The sequence below is a fragment of the Sorex fumeus genome, unplaced genomic scaffold (genome assembly GCF_029834395.1).
Source record: "Sorex fumeus unplaced genomic scaffold, SorFum_2.1 ptg000034l, whole genome shotgun sequence".
Taxonomy (NCBI): Eukaryota; Metazoa; Chordata; class Mammalia; order Eulipotyphla; family Soricidae; genus Sorex; species Sorex fumeus.
In genome coordinates this window covers 7,559,608-7,576,695 of record NW_026606091.1, presented here as the reverse complement: position 1 = coordinate 7,576,695, position 17,088 = coordinate 7,559,608, and the positions used below count along the sequence as shown (strand labels likewise).

The following is a 17,088-nucleotide window of genomic DNA, read 5'->3' as shown; positions in this document are numbered from 1 at the left end:
CCAGGTTAGCTAGTGGACTGAAAATTAACCCATGTAGAGTCATACAGCTACTATGACTAAATCCTTCTGCTATCAATAAAAGTGTATTCTTTCAACTATATTACACATTCTGAGAACAAAAACTAACTAAGCTTAAAGACTCCCCAGAATTTCCTGATAAAAAGAACCTCAGAAGTTGGTGAATGTCAAAAGGAGAGAGAGAACAAAAGGGAATGCCCTGCCACAGGGACAGGGGGGTGGGAAGTGGGAGGGTTACTGGGATCAGTGGTGGTGGAAAATGGGCACTGGTGGAGGGATGGGTACTCAATCATTGTATAATTGAAACCCAAGCACAAAATTTTGTAAGTCTACAACTGTACCTCTTGGTTTGTCACTAATAAAAATTTAAAAAAAAAGAAGTTGTTGAATGTAAAAACAAAAGAATAAATACAGTGACACAGACAAGCCAAGATCTATTATGCTGATATTATACTCACCCCTACTATTACCAATATTTCCCAGAGTAGGACCCACTTGTGTCATATTATTTAGAAACTGAGCTCAAGTATACTACAGTTCCATTCACTTCCAAAACACAGAAAATTGTGGAGAAAGAAAGAATATTTAGAACTGGAGTCAGAGATTTGGATTTTTAGCATGTTACCCACATGAGTCTTTATTTAAAGCAATAACATTGTGCACCCATCCTCCAAAATCCAACTTCAGTAGCATGTCACGTCAATATGTGATTCGTTCTATCAATTTTATCACTGGTGCTATTATGATGTGTTTGAAATGTAAAATAAGAGTCTATCAGGGAAGAATAGTGACCTAGTACACTACAAAACTGCTGTATCTAAAATTTACCACTAGTTTCTTCTGAAAGTTGTTTTCTGTTTCTCCATATGGTAAGTGCTGGAGTATTATCACTGCCATCTGTAGTTCTAAAGTGTTAAAAAGTAGAGATTTATAGTGCCCCCAGTTTAAAAGATTTGATCCACATAAAAAACTCACTGGGTACAAGCTGTCTTTTACAAGAGCTGAGCCCAAATATTCTGCAATAGCGGCGGGGGGGGGGGGGGGGGGGAAGAACCACCTGGCAGGTATCTAACTCCTTTGAGTATCATTGCATATCTAAACTCATTAATCAAAAAGGTCACAGGTATAACAGGGAAGAGACTAGCTGTTGGTATGTTTGTTGATATACTCAAAAGTATATCAACAGCTAACTTTAGAGTTTTTTATACTAACAAGAGCAAACTAACTTTAGAGATTTTTTTTCTGCACAGAGACTAACATTTTGGTTATCTCAATTAACCTGGACTCTAAAATTCTGGGAAAGTACCAGCACATGCTGTAGGCTTCTATTAATAGCACTGCACTCTGCACTACATTGCTTTACTTCTCTTCTCCACAAAGTCTGTGGGAGGCAGAAACAGCACAGAATCTCATACTCATTAAAGAAGGCACTCACTGAACAATAATCCTTTATTATTGCTTTCTAAATACCACCTTCTAGAGATGAGGCAAATAAGACCCAAAGAGATAATATATATATATATATATATATGTATTCTATATATATTCTGTAAAGATATCTTGCAAATAAAAGGGGGAATAAGCTTTTAAATAAAAATGAGACTGTTATGTAGAAAGAGACTGAGTTAATTTTATATAAGTATCACTTGATAACTTTAGGTCAAGGTTAGTGGGAAACAGATTGTAACTCATAAGACAATAATGTAACTCATAAGACAATAAATTTACAACTGAGAAATATCTAAAATTGAAAATGCATTCATCTGAGAGTTTTTCAGCATGTGACAGTATTTTTAAAAAGTGTTTTATACATCATTTGGAATATCAACTACATATCCTGGTCACTTGTTTCTGAGTAGGAGACTCAATGAATCTGTCCCATATAGCAGTTTCACTGATGGAAACTGGTAGAAATAAGGGAAAATTACTAGTTTTTTTTTCATTTAAGCTTATGAGGTGCCATAATTTATAATACTGGCAATATTAATGTTCCAACACTATAGCCACCACCAGAATGCCTGCTTCCCTCCACTAATGACCCAAAGACCATCCATTCCCACCTCCCAGTTTTGTAGACCAACTTTCCAATATTGATGCCTCTGGACATTTGATACTCCCTTTGCTGTGTACCTCTATTTTATCTTTCAGAAATTGTTTGTTCCTTTGTTTTGGGGTGACTGGTGGGTGCATGAGGTAGTGATCAGGACTTACTCCTGGCTCTGTGCTTAGGGATCACACCTGCTGGTGCTCAGTAGTGCCAACAATGAACATAGTATCTTCCTTCATGTCTAATAAACTGAGTGAGATTATGAGATGAAGGGATTTGTGTCATCATTTTGTGCAAGTTATGCATCTTTCCGAAGTTTAGACTATAAGTTTTTATTTTCCCACTGGTCTACATGAATGGCTCTGAGTAATATAATAAATATGAGCTGGCAGGTTTAAAAATGCATCCCAGTAGACTTTATCTCCAAGACAAGATGGAGAAGGAAGGACTGTCTGAAACAAAACAACCAACTGATATTTACACACTTATGAGGAAGAAATAAGTGTTTTCAAGACTGGAGAACTGAAAGACAATTATCTCTGACATGTGGAATACAAGTAAGAGACACCCCACAGTTTGTCCCAATTTTCTGTCCTGAGGGATTTTCCAGGTCAAGGAGTTAGAACAGAGATGAAATTTCAGAGATCCGTGTTCCAGGAGAATCCAAGGCATTGAGGATTTATAGAACAATATCAGAGCAGAGAAAACTACACAGATGCACAGAGAAACTGTATGAAGGTCTCTGTGAAGAATCACCTTGATAAATGTGCATAGCACTTACTGATGCACCCATGTAAGAGAATGACCCAAGATTGTAGAAAGGACTATCCAAGGAACATTAGACAGAACAGCCCCCTGCACTCCCATGAAAGCAAGAAAAGTGGCAATTCTTACCAGATATAATTGGAAAACCATTATTCAAACATCAATAAGAGTACTCAGAGACTTTGCCCCCAGAAGTGTAATGTGAGATGCTCTGGCTATAAACTAAATACTGATAGGTTCTCGCCAGAAAATCTCTAAAACAAGAATAAAAAAAATGCATTTTCTAAATAATTTAGCTCTACCCTAGAATTAAGTTCAACTATTTTCAGAGGAATATAAAAACATATACTACCCAGTATAGTAAAATTCACATCACTCAATCAAAGATTATCAAGCATGGAAAGAAGACAAAATAATTAGTGATGGGGTAAAACTCCATAATAACAAGTTAAATCCAATCTAGTAGAAACTAGATTATAACTGACAAGGACATTAAAAGAATTGTACTTTTATACCATACATTAGAAAAAAGAAAATATTAAAATAACATTTAATGAAAATGTCAATAACTATATTAAATATAATGGTCTAAAAACTGGATTAAAACATAGAGATGGAAAACTTGTGTAAATAATAAAAGTCAACATTTCCTTACAAGAAACTGTCTTTAAAATAAGGACATTAGTAGATTTACAGTTAAAAGAGGAAAAAAGATATACATTGTGATAAGAGAAAGAACACATGGAGGGTGCGGGATCCCGGAGGAAAAAAAAAAAGAAAAAACAGGTTCCAAAAAGAGCCAAGTTCACCCGCAAGTTCCAGATGGAGTAGGCGCCGCATCTCGCCTCCCCCAGATGGAACCCCGGTGACCAGAAGCCTCTACAAACACAGCTCGAGTATGCGGGAACGAGGACTTTTTCTCAAATCTGCCGGACTACACCTCCCAGGTAACCTCTGATTCCGGAAGTCACGCCCACAGCCCGCCCCCCAGCGCCATCTTTGAAGCCTTAAGCATAAGAGAAAGAACACATGGAGGGTGCGGGATCCCGGAGGGAAAAAAAAAAAGAAAAAACAGGTTCCAAAAAGAGCCAAGTTGACCCGCAAGTTCCAGATGGAGTAGGCGCCGCATCTCGCCTCCCCCAGATGGAACCCCGGTGACCAGAAGCCTCTACAAACACAGCTCGAGTATGCGGGAACGAGGACTTTTTCTCAAATCTGCCGGACTACACCTCCCAGGTAACCTCTGATTCCGGAAGTCACGCCCACAGCCCGCCCCCCAGCGCCATCTTTGAAGCCTTAAGCATAAGAGAAAGAACACATGGAGGGTGCGGGATCCCGGAGGGAAAAAAAAAAAGAAAAAACAGGTTCCAAAAAGAGCCAAGTTGACCCGCAAGTTCCAGATGGAGTAGGCGCCGCATCTCGCCTCCCCCAGATGGAACCCCGGTGACCAGAAGCCTCTACAAACACAGCTCGAGTATGCGGGAACGAGGACTTTTTCTCAAAACCGCGCGGCCGCTTACGCGGCCGCGTGACATCTCTCTATATACAAAGTGATCAATGAGAAGTAAACCACCCAATCTTTCTCCCTGAAAGTCAGAGTTAAGTTTGGAGCACGGCCACAGCCCCAGAAACACAAGGACTCAATGCAGAACCCAGCAGCTTAGAGCAGAAAAGTGAAAGGACTATGCGTTAATCCAGGCCATCAAGTCTGCCGGAGGGGAAAGGGTGTTGCCCCATTCGCCCTCTCCTCTCTGGAAAGAAAGATGGCGGCCACATGGGAGCCTTGTGGACAGCAGGTATGAGCCGGGAGTGTGGGGGCGACTAAAACCTCATGGGAAGGGGGGCGTTTCGCTCCGCCCTTCACGCCCTACCGAGGCCACCAGTTGCCCCCCACGAGCGGCTCTCCAGCACGGCCACGACTCCAGAACACAGAAACCAATTTCTTAACTATCTGACTTTCAGTAGAAATACTTCCAGGGTCAATAGGTAAAATAGCAGAAATCCAAAACCAACATTTAATTCTTGAACCCAGCTGTAGAAAGCAAATCACTTCACAATGCTTTTTCAGCATGTCTGATTTGGGGGGGGGGGTAAACTCTAAATAATAGTGGCGAATCTTTTATTGAAACAATCTAATCAAAGCGGATAGAGTGTTAACTAGAATTCATCTGCCTCACAGGGACGGGGAGGGGTGGGGGGTGGGGTTTTATTGGGGTTCTTCATGGGAAAAAATAAGTATTGGTAAAGGGAAATGTGTTTGATATTTGCATGACTGAGACATAAACCTGAAAGCTTTGTAACCTTTCCCACAGTGATTCAATAAATAAATTAAAAAAAAAAAAAAGATATACATTGTAACATAATCACTTAATCACTTAATCACTTAATCCCCGTTATTCATAGATTTATTCGAGCGGGTGCCAGTAACGTCTCCATTCATCCCAGTTGCGTGCTAGCGTAGCCCAATGGTATCTGTTCGTTTTAGGAACATGTAGAGCCTCAAATCGATCATTTAGGGTCTTGACGAAGAAGTCTGACCATCTTATAGGTGGGCGTCCACGTGGTGTTTTGATGTCTCGTCGAATCCAATCAGTAATGGCTCTAGTCCAGCGGTTGTCTGTAAACCTCATTACGTGTCCAGCCCATCTGATTTTTGATGTCTTGGCAAATGACACAGCATCCCTGATTCTTGAGTGTTGACGAAGATCAGAACTCCGGATTCTATCTCTCACTTGAGTGAATCGTGATATTCCAAGCATAGTTCTTTCGATTCCTCTTTGAGAGACCCGAATAGCGTTCTCATCCTGTTTTCGTAGGGTCCAGGTCTCTGAGGCATATGTTAATGCAGGAAGAATAGTGGAATCAAAGAGATGTGCTCGTAGCTGGAGGTTCTTTGTCCTTTTAGTTATTTCTTCAATGCTCTTGAAGGCATTCCAAGCCGCTCTCTTCCTCCTGCGCAACTCAGGTGCCAGGTCATTCATCATGTTGATTTCTCGACCTAGGTATATATAACTGTGGCATTCGGAGATGGTGGTTCCGTTGAGAGCGAATGGAGCGTCAGGAACATATGTTTATGTTTATGTAACATAAACCATGATAAAATAAAACAATAGAAAACATAAGTTCCGCAATAAAGAATGATAAAGACATAATAACAATTGGTAAAAAAATAAAATATACAGCAGCTGTAAATATTTGTGCAAGACAAATGTCCTACCTGCCGTACTAGTGCCCCAGCCACAACAGCTGTAAATATTTGTAGCCTTAGATGAAGCAAACAATGAATTTAAAAGCAGAAAAATCGAAAATTAGAGTGAAGATTTATGCATTCACTTCTAAATAAAAATTAGAATATTTTATCTGTCATAAAGTAGACTTTAAGTAGGCTAAAAATCTAAATTTTTCTGATTAACATTTTAAAGTACCCCTTTAACTGATAACAAAATAGATATTCTTCTCAAGTGTACAAGTAACAACATTATCAAGATAGACAACATTCTTGGGCCAAAAATATAAGTATCAAGACCTCAATGCATCTAGAATCATTTGGGTCATTCAAGGTGCTTTAAAAACAAACAATTAATGGAATAAAATTAAAAAACAAAACATAGATCTCTGGAAAATCTCAAAATAATTATGAAGTACATATTTCACTTTCAAAAAACCATTAGTAAAGAAAATGTATTAACTAAGCTTAATGTAATAAAAACCAAACATAACACAATCTGTAAGATTTCAGTAAATTAGCATTTAAGGAGACATTTATAAGGCTAAACATCTATATTAAAAAAGAAGATTTCAAACCAATGGTTTTAATTTACATCTTAACCAATTAGAAGAAAAGCAAATTAAATGAAGTTCAGAGCATGAATCAATGAAATAAAAAGCAATACTGACATAGAAAATCAATAAAATTGAATGTAGGTTTTTGGAAATATCAATGGAACTGATAAACATCAAGGCAGGTTTGTTTTGGGGGAAAAGCAAAATGAAATTGAGGATAGGACAGTATAGTGGGCAGGACACTTGTCTTGCATATGGCCCACACAGGCTTAATTCCCAGCACTCAACATGATCCCACGAGCCCTGTCAAGAATGATCTCTGAGTGCAGAGGAGTAAGCCCTGAGTACCACCAGGTGTGGCCCAAAAATGGAGGGAGAGGAAGAGAGAAGAGGGAGAAGGGAAGAGTACAGAGGGCAGAAGGCAGAGGAGAGAGGGAAGTGGGGAGAGAACAGAAGAGAGAGTAGTAACAGTGGTGGTAGTAATAGTTGCATTGAAAGAAGGAGCAACAGTAGCACTGTCTTCCGGTTGTTCATGGTTTGTTCAAGTGGGCACCAGTAATGTCTCCATTGTGAGACATGTTGTTACTGTTTTTGGCATATCGAATACACCATGGGGAGCTTGCTAGGCTCTTCCGCGCAGGTGGGATACTCTCAGTAGCTTGCTGGGCTCTCCAAGAGGAGCGAAGAATCGAACCTGAGTCAGCTGCATACAAGGCAAACACCCTACCACTGTGCTATCGCTCCAGCCCTGAGCAACAGTATTTAATGTTTATTGAGGAGTTACAGCATACCCTTTGAAATACCCTTTGAAATAATTTAATTCATTTATTACTCAAGACAATCCTGTTACTGTATGAAGCACGCACTATTCTTGTAGTTCACAGATGACAATATCCAGAATACAAATGATTCCCCAACTACTGCCAAGATTGACCCTTGACTACAATGCCAGGAGAAAGGTCTGAGCACTACCCTCATGTCTCCATTTCCCAGCCTCCCTCAAAAAATATTTCTTCTTTTTTAAGGTTGAATAACCATACATCCTGCCTAAATATCCCATATTATTTATATAATTATCTATGAGAAACACTTGGGTTTTTTTCTAAGTATGGGTATAATGGAACAAATTACCCGGGTATACAACTATCTATTTGAGTCCTTACTTTCAGTTCTTTGAGCATACATCGCAAAGTGAAACCAATGGACTGAGTGACGACTGAATTTACCTTTTTGAGGAAAATATTTACCCTTGCATGCCTATAATGTATTTCAAGAATGAACTTTTGAGAACGCAGATCTTACCATCCCACTCTGAGACTGACAATCCTTAAATAGAAGGTGAGATGCAAATTACTCATACTAGTGTACTTTTCTTAGACAATTACCCTCCTATACTAAATCCATGTCACAATAACCCCACTCTTTCTCGAGGTTCCAAAACACTTTGTACTTCCTTTAATACTCTCATTAGTCTATGATTAAAGATTTATATTTATGCCCCTCATTGAAAACAAGATTTATACATAAATTCTTATCCAAATTACCTATACACCAGACAATAGTAGAAACTTGATACATACTAGGAACCAATTCAACTGTCCAGACAGGAAAAATAGTAACATACTCTGAAGTAAAAAAAAGAGTAGAAATAATAGACAGGCTAAACAAATACATACATAATGCATACACATACAAGTTCAGCACACATATGACATGAGGAAATTTATTTACATATACATTATACATGTAATCTTTCATGTGCTAGTTTCATTCCAGTATCTTACAATGCATTGTTGGGGGTCTCACAACACAGAAAGAGACAGCAAAGTTACACACCCCTCTTGTTTGCCAGACACAGTATTAATCTCTGCAGAGGAGTATCAAGCATCTGTACACAAATTTCTTTGATTTTATAAATAGGACACACAAAAATGTATCCAAAACACAGATTCAACAGAACTGAAAATATAAGATCTAAGTGGCAATTACTTAAATTTTGTAAATGCCTGTAAAGTTGACAGGCGGGAGTAGAGTAGGGGGCGGGAGTAAGGATGGGCTTGGGGATATGAGAATACCTTTGAAAATAAGTTGACACTGGTGGAAGGATTGGTGTTGAATTATTGTATGCCTAAAATTTAACTATCAGTAACTCTGTAAATCATGGTTCTTTAATAATATTTTAAATAGATATGTTCTTGCATCTGGAACTCAAAAGGCAATGTGACTTTTTGACTAAAGATTTAGTAAGTTCTTTTTTATACTCATAAGCAGATTAAAAAAATGGTTTTACTGTCTTCTGGAAAGGAACTGGACAAGTACCATAGCACAGGGACTTAAAAAAAAACTATAAAAATTGTTCTTCCTGAAGAAACAAATCAAACCAACATAAATGATAGTTTCTGTATACAGAGACAGACAACTGTTGGTTGACTTTTAAGAACCCACAAATAGTTCTGATGTAGGAAATTTCAGTTTCTCTAAAAAAGCTTTGACTTTTCAGATTACTTTATTGCAGACAGGGGAAAAAAAAATTTACTGAGTATTCTATTCATGAGCAGATACCAGAAGGGGACCGGTTCCCTGCATCTATCTGAAGTAATGTAAAGAAGTGACATTTCTCAGGAGTGTGATGCAGTAAACATTCTTCTTAGAGGCTAAGTTCATTTTTCATGAGTCCCCCAAAAAAGTAATTTCTGGGAAAGATTTCAAATTGCCAACTCACGAACATATTACATCAGCAGGATACTTTGCCTACATTAGATATTTTGCCTACAATAGAAACAAAATACCTTAATAGGATATAAGCTGATAAATAAGACTACAGAATGAATTTCAGAGCACAGAGAAAAACAATAGCTTTGCTATAAGATTCAGAATATACTTTGAAAAAGCAGGTTTTTTTTCTTAGTGAAAACTGTCAACACTGTCAACACTGTCCTCCCGTTGTTCATCAATTTTGCTCGAGCGGGCCCAGTAATGTCTCCATTTTGAGACTTCTCGTTACTGTGTTTGGCATATCAAATACATCACCATGGGTAGCTTGCCAGGCTTTGCCGTGCAGGTGAGATACTCTCGGTAGCTTGCCGGGCTCTCCGAGACGGGCGGAGGAATCGAACCCGGCTCGGCTGGGCTGGCTGAGCACAAGGCAAACGCTCTACTGCTGTGCTATCACTCCAGCCCGAAAACTGTCAAAGCATAAAATTAAATTTTATTTTTGTCTGAGTAGAATCTAAAATCTATGCAATATTTCCTATGTCAGTGTACCCACCCCTTCACCAATATCAATCCAGCAGGGGTGATAATAGCCTGAAGTGCAACTGGGGATACTTCCCATTCTTTCATTTAAATAAGGATGGTTTTCTAAGGGTCACTGAGTTCGCTGATTTCTCAAAAAGTGGGGTAGGCCAAATAAGTTTGGGAAATTCTGATTTATAGTAACAAACAACTCAAATGTACTTCACAATTCCTTAAACCTGAATTTTATAATCAGGTTGGATCTGCATAGCTCATTTTCTTAAATGAGGCCATGAAGACAACTTTTAAATAGCACATAAGTAACTGATCTTAGAAGTGAACCACCTTCACATAGCAAAATTACAGTACAACACAGGGCATGTTCTACTTGAGCATCACACAGATAAATGATCTGTTAAAGTCACTACAGAAACATAATTATGTGTTCCTGATTAAAGAATGCTTAATATAAGAGTAAAATGATACAGTGTGCAATGATACACATTTGATAAATATTGCTGATGAATTTCTAATGACTGTGAGGGGTTACTATTTCCAACCTCAAACATCACATGGTTTTGAAAGGCCTAAGTTAGAATGTTTCCAAACTTAATGATTCCAAGTAGTTTCTATAGAAATATCTTGAGGTGAAAGAGAGCCAAGAAGAGTCAGACTCCTCCAGAAAATTATATGACACAAAGCTGAAGCAAAAGTCAACATCACTGGAACAAAAGCGATAATACAGATGTTACTGCTCCTGATAATACAGGAGTGATAATACATACACGTACCCAACTCAAATTTGATTCCTGGCACCACACTGGCCCTGAGCATTTCCTCCTGTGGTACTATAGACCCCAGCTTACCAGGATGTATGATGCTTGGTCTTGGGGGTCAGAGCAGTATTGTCTCCTCAAGCCCTAACATTGAACTTTCCAGCCTTGTGGGCCAAGAATCTCCGAGAATGGTCCCTGAACTCCCTGACCAATACTTGGAAGGGTTCTCCGCATGCCCTGGCACCACATAATAGAAAGAACAAAACTAACCTTATTGACTGAAAGTCAAACTTAAGTCTGTGAAACTAGAAAAAATGAAACAAGAAAAATGGATAGGAGAGAAGTGATAATAAGATGTACTAAATCAGGAAGAACAACTACGGAGAACAAAAATGACGTAAGAGGAAGAAAAAAGGCAAGACACCAAGGAAGAGTCCAGAAGCTAGTGACACACTTCTCTTCACCTATCTCTGAAGCCAGAGAGCAGTAGGAATCAAAGAACATTCATAGTAGAGATATTCAGTGAGAACGACTCACTAAATTATCTTTGGGGGCGCTAATTAAAAAAAGTACATCTTAAGAATTTTCCTACTTTATTACCTCTTTATGTTGGGACAGGATTTGACTTTCAGCAGCAAGTTCAACAGACCTATGCTTTAGCACATAGTTTAAATCTGAGAAAAATGTCTAATAGCTAAAAAATAAATGTCTGTCATTTATTAAGAACTGTCATTCTCCTCTGCTAAAACAAACTATATATTTGGCCAGAAAGTTAAGAATTTTCCACATCAATGATTAACATAAAACACTTAAATATGAGTTTGCATTTATAAATATACAAATGATGCATTTATAAATATACAAATGATGTTGTTTGGAAAACATAAATTCAGCACAAGGCAGTAAAATACAGGTAGATTATTAGATAATTTTATCAGATGCCTCCAGCTTACTAATGTTGTAGTTGCATTTGTCCTTCAATTACATAGAGTTCAAATACACAAAGGGCAACAAACGCCTTAGAGAAAAAATTGTGGTCTCAAATTAAGTGCCTGTAGAGGATAGCTACAAGACTGCAAATTACGTCCTACACAGCCACAAGAGGTAGATTCAGAAAAAAGAGTTTATATCTAGAAGACATATAACAGATCAGTTTCAGAGTACTGAGCAATGGGATGATACGATTCTAATTATCATAATATTCTAATTAAATTAAATAAGGAAAGTGAAGATCCAACTTAAGTCTCACTCAAGGTGCAAGACATATCGACTGTAGTCAAAATAGACCAACTAGATTGCAAGCCTACATTTTGGTACTTCTGGGTTTCTCTCATAAGTTTGTGGTCTTCAAAGTGATTAAGCAGGAGCTGAGTGATCAGTTCACAGTGTAGGAGCTTTGCATGCTACCTGATCATATAGTGATGTTATCTAAAATTTCCTTTTTAGTCTGTGATGCTGCAGTTCTCTTACTGAAGCAATTTGGATTTTTCACAAGTAAGAATCTTGTTAAGGCAAAACCCTATAACAGTTATTGCTGCACTAATTCCATGGTGTGAGATTACATGTAGACATCAGGAAGAGAGAGGAAAAACTGGCAAAACCCAGGATCCTGAGCTACCCATCTTAAAATACCTGAAATTGGAATAAAGAAAAGATGTGAATCTTTCTTCATAAATTCTCTCTCTCTCACTGAATGAGGAGAGTGTATCCAAATAAGGAAACACAGGAAAGATTTTTAAAAAGCTAAGAAAATTAAAATCAACTATGTATTTCTTTAGGAATAGAGACTGTCTCTATCTAATAGAACAGGAACACTGGCAGTGTAATTTAGAAGATGAGGAAGTTGCTGAAAAGGTGTTATTATCACAGGGAGTGTGGGGTAAAAGTTCAAATTGGAAGAGAATAAAACTGCATTTGTGAATATCAGGCCCTACTGAAAACTTACACATTCTGAATAAAGCTAGATTATTTAAAGGAATGAAAAGCAGCATGGCTTCATGGAAAGACAGTCCTGAGCATCAGGAATCCAGATCTATTTGAGCTATCCTGAGTGAATCCATAAGCTACTCCTGAATCAAACAGGATAAATTCTCAAAAAATATAGACATAAGTTTTATTTTAAATGTTAAATAAATTATTCTGTCCATCTATTCTGTTCTAGACTCCAAAAAGCTTTTTGAAAAGCTTTTAGTAAAAAGTTAGTATAAAAATGGACCATGTTATAAACCATTATTTTTGAAGTGAAATTATGATAATATCAAAATTTGATCTTTCTATTTGTTCATTCATTCATTTGTTTGTGCTATGGGGACCAAATCCAGAGAATCACATACACTATGCATGCACCTTCGCCACTGCAGATATATCCTAGCCTGAAAATCAGATTTTGATCAAGCTCATAATAGCTTAAACTCTCATACATATTAAGTATCTTCGTAAAATAGGATTCACTTTTATGTTAAAATTAATTTTATTGAAATTTTCCTGAGTAAACAAAAAAGGCTTAAAATAGTTGGATATAGTTGATGAAGGCCTAAAAGTGATGGTGGCCTCTAGTGTACCTCCGTATTTCATCTAAGTTGAACTTCTTTCAATACTTTAACAATCCTTCCAATGTTTGATATATACACACCTTGAAGGATTTATTAGAGACTATTGGGTTCTCATCTGTTGCAGTTCTAAAGGACAGTTTAAATCAATTGATTTCATTGAGGTCAGAGTAAGGCCCAGGATTAGCAAAAGGATTATCCAGTGACATAACCAACTGACTGTAGGGCATTAAGCAATTCAGAGCATCTGGGACACTGCAAGGAAATGTCTAAATTTAGTTTAATAGGAATTTATGAGATATATTTCCTCTAGTTTCATTTTTATAATTTTTCTTAAATTATGCAATGTGCCTCCTATATAAACATAGATATGCAGATACTATTCACTTGATTGATTTCCCTTGCTTAAAAACTGACGAGGATACTAAGGACTAATTTTTTAGATTATAATTCTCCATATACCACAATATACCACAAATAATTGGGCTCACTATGAGTAGCTGGAATTTGTCCAAATAACACAGTCACGGTCACGGTCCTCCTGTTGTTTATCGATTTGCTTGAGTGGGCCCAGTAACGTCTCCATTGGAGACTTTGTTGTTACTGAGTTTAAATATAGTTATGATAATTTTTTAGATTATCATAACTATATTTAAATGTGTTTACTAAAAGGCCTTTTTTTACACATACACATGTACAGAAATGACAGTTTTCTGGATAATATACTATGACAGCAAAAACTCGCTTAAAAATAAACAAGTTTAGTCACTCATTGATAATGGTTGAATCAGGAAATAACACAAACAGGTACACTTGTAAATTTCCTTTCCTTTCCCTTTGTTTAAATTTTTCTGTCTCTGCTCATAGCATTTTTGGTAATGACTACACGTTGCCCACGCTCTCTTTGCCTGATTTCTTTTTTATTACACTAATGATATATGCTGATTCTTTGAGAGCTGGTGGGTTAACAAACATAATTAAAAAGGATTTCACCAGGGGCCAGAATGAATAGTAGAGATACTTGAGTGGGAAAGGTACTTGTCTTGCACATGGCAAAACTGGGTTTGATCCCTGGTACCCCGTATGATCTCCCAGGCCTGCCAGGTTTGATCCCTGAGCACAGAGTCAGGAGTAATGCCCTGAGTACCACCAGGTACGATCCAAAAACAAACAAAAAAAGAAAAGGAAGGGAAAAAAGAAAGATTTCATCAAACTAAAATTATATCATCCATTCATGGCTTCTTTTAGCATTTTTATAGTTTATTTTTTTTAATTGATCAGGTTTTAAGATAAACTACCAGTTCAACTTTTTTCCAATAGGACTATCAGTTCAATTTGCTTCTGTTTTTGTGCCAAACCAGGCAGTGTTTAGGGCTTGCTCCTAGCTCTGTCTCAGGGATCACTCGTTGTGGGCTGGATGGACTATGTGGGGTGCTGGGGATCAAAAATGGGTTGGCGACATGCAAGGAAGTGGCCTACCTGCTCTGGCTTCACAGTACACAGTTTTTTCTAAAAAACATGTATTCAAATATTTGAAATAAATGCTTCCAGAATCATACATACTACATTCTCACACACATTTGTTCCATTGGTCTGTTTCTTTCTAAAGCTAATAACAAACCATAACTGTTTTGGATATATGTATGGCATGTGTTGGTAGTGAGGTGGGACTACTCCTGATAGTGCATGGGGTATGATACTGAAGCATCAAAAATTGAATTGGGGTCCATCACTTGAAAGGTAAGCATCTTAATCCCTATGTCATCTCACTAGTCCAAATAGTTTATTTATTTATTTTTTATTAGTGAGACACCATGAGGTACAGTCCAAATAGTTTTAAACCAAAGTTTGAGGTCTGATCGAGTATCCATCCCTCCACCAGTGCCTATATTCCACCACCAATGATCCCAGTATCCCTCCCCTCCCGATCCTCCCATCCTCCCCGCCTCTGTGGCAGGTCCAGCCCCCTCTTTAAAAATATTTTAAGTACATAATTTTATTCCTATTCATTTTCTATTTTTAATGTTATCGCTTCTCAGCCTTTTGGCTAAGATCAAGTGTGTAATGTTATTGAAAATGAGGTATTTTCATCCATTGTATCTTCAAACATAGTTTTTTTGTGTCTAAATTATTTCTGGATATTCATTTTCTATAAGCTAATATAAAGGTGCTTATTATATTGTAGTGCAGTGTTTTATTATATTGTAGTGTTTTATTTTATAAATATTTCAAATTTATTCCATCAAGTTTTCTAGGAATACTATTTGATAATTTAATGACTTTATATTTTAATATTTCCTACAATTTGTAGATTCCTTCTTTCCTTGTTGAACCTAACTGCTTCCATAATGAAGTCAGCTGAGAGTCTTATTCCTGACTCAGCTGAGAATATTTTAATGTTTAATAATGATTATCCAAACACAGTAACAACAATAATGATTCTATTTGTAGGACAGGAATATATTAGGAAATCATTCATCTATTCTGAATAGAAACTATGAAATGAGTGACAACTAAACTATTTAAAATGCCTTTTTCACTTACATACATAACTGTATGTCTCCTTTAGTTTAATATGGCAAAATGTATTAGCAACTTCTCTTATACTAAGACAACCTATAGTAGATCAGATTCACATCCACAATCTGCCTCTGCCGCCATATAATCTCATCAACGGCCAAGATCCAGATACTATGAAATAAAGCAAGCGACACAGAATATCCTAGAGCGCACAGCCATGCTACCTCTTATACTCTAGCCCACTGATGTACCAAAAGTAGCACACATTTGTTTGGGATTAATATATATGTTTATAATCTCTTATATAAGGGCTTAAATGGCTCCAGAATGAAATACAACAGTTCTTCACACATTTTCCTCTTATGTTGGTGGGAAGATTCATAGGGGTAGGATTGGTGTTTTGAGTATTACCTGTAATGAACTATTGTGAACAACTATATAAAAATAAAATAAAATTTAGATTGATTGTTATAATGGAAACCTTCATATTTCTACCACAAGGAGAAGTATTTCTCCATTTCTGTAGTTTTTGGGGGGTGGGAGGTTTGGGCCACACACAGCTGTGGTCAGCAATTATTCCTGACATTGTTAGTGGGACCATATGCTTGGAATCAATTCCAGGTTGGTCATATGCAATGCAAGTGTCCTACGTATTGTACTATCTCTCCAGCCCCTATGTCTTTTCAATTAACAAGAACACTGTGACAATCTGTCACAATGAAAAATCACTTTACTTAATCACTTAACTTCCTGTTAGTTGTTGATTTGCTCGAGCGGGCGCCAGTAACGCCTCCATTTGTCCCTGTCACGTGCTAGTGTAGTCCAATGGCATCTGTTCACTCTGGGAACATGAAGAGCCTAAAACCGATCGTTCATGATCTTGATGAAGAAGTCTGACCATGTGGTAGGTGGGCAGCCACGCGGTCTTTTAACATCCCGTGGAATCTAGTCAGTAACAGCTCTAGTCCAGCAGTCGTCTTTAAATCTCATTACGTGACCAGCCCATCTGATTTTTGACACCTTGGCAAACGAGACAGCATCCCTGATTCTTGATCGTTGACGGATGTCGGAACTCCGGATTCTTTCTCTCATTTGAGTGAAACGTGATATTCCAAGCATAGCTCTGTCAATTCCTCTTTGGGAGACCTGGATAGCATTCTCATCCTGTTTTCATAGGGCCCAGGTCTCTGAGGCGTATGTTAATGCAGGAAGAACAGTGGAATCAAAGAGATGTGCCCAGAGCCAGAGGTTCTTCGTCCTCTTAGCTATTTCTTTGACGTTCTTGAAGGCATTCCAAGCCGCTCTCTTCCTCCTGCGCAGCTCGGGTGCCAGGTCATTTGTCATGTTGACTTCTCGACCTAGGTACACATAGCTGTTGCATTCGGAGATGGTCGTT

The 17,088-nt window shown here is 37.7% G+C and overlaps 1 protein-coding gene across 1 annotated transcript in view; it reads right to left on the bottom strand.

The window, feature by feature from the left end:
- The window catches only part of SH3GL2 (SH3 domain containing GRB2 like 2, endophilin A1), a 205,090-nt gene that overhangs the window by 76,901 nt on the left and 111,101 nt on the right, over positions 1-17,088 (bottom strand). The window lies entirely within an intron of this gene.